The sequence below is a fragment of the Myotis davidii genome, unplaced genomic scaffold, assembly GCF_000327345.1.
Source record: "Myotis davidii unplaced genomic scaffold, ASM32734v1 scaffold389, whole genome shotgun sequence".
NCBI classification, from domain to species: domain Eukaryota; kingdom Metazoa; phylum Chordata; class Mammalia; order Chiroptera; family Vespertilionidae; genus Myotis; species Myotis davidii.
The window spans coordinates 122,466-123,039 of record NW_006299711.1 but is presented as its reverse complement, the minus strand read 5'-3'; positions in this window follow the sequence as shown (position 1 = coordinate 123,039).

Here is a 574-nt window from a genome sequence, read left to right as displayed (position 1 = left end):
GACAAGTATGGTAATTGACTGTACCTTCGCTATGCCTCCCATTAGCTAATCAGCACAATATGCAAATTAACCACCAACAAAGATGGCAGCTAATTTGCATACTGCAGGCAGGGCGGGACAGCACAAGCCGCCAGTGCGAGCCACCATCCAGGCCCCCGTGTGTGACCCCAGAAGCCACCTGCCTGCCGCCTGGGATGGAATCCGGTCTCTCCTAATTGCTTCTAGCATAATTTATTAAATTGTGCTAAAATTTACAAGGCTTCAATTAAAAAATATCTTAATTCTAAATGATATAATAGAAAATATATAATAGTGCAGTTATAAGCACTTATCTGAAAATAAAAATTTAAAGAAGTGAATTTAAAGAAGGGATTAGCCCAAAAAAATATATGCACAACCTATGGACACAGACTACAGTATGGTGATGGCCAGAGAGAAGTGGGGGGCAAGAGCTGGTTAGAGGGGGCAAAAGGGGGGAAACTGGGACATCCTATATAATAATAATAAAAGGCTAATATGCACATTGACTGAACAGCAGAATGACCGGTTGCTATGATGCACACTGGCCACCCGG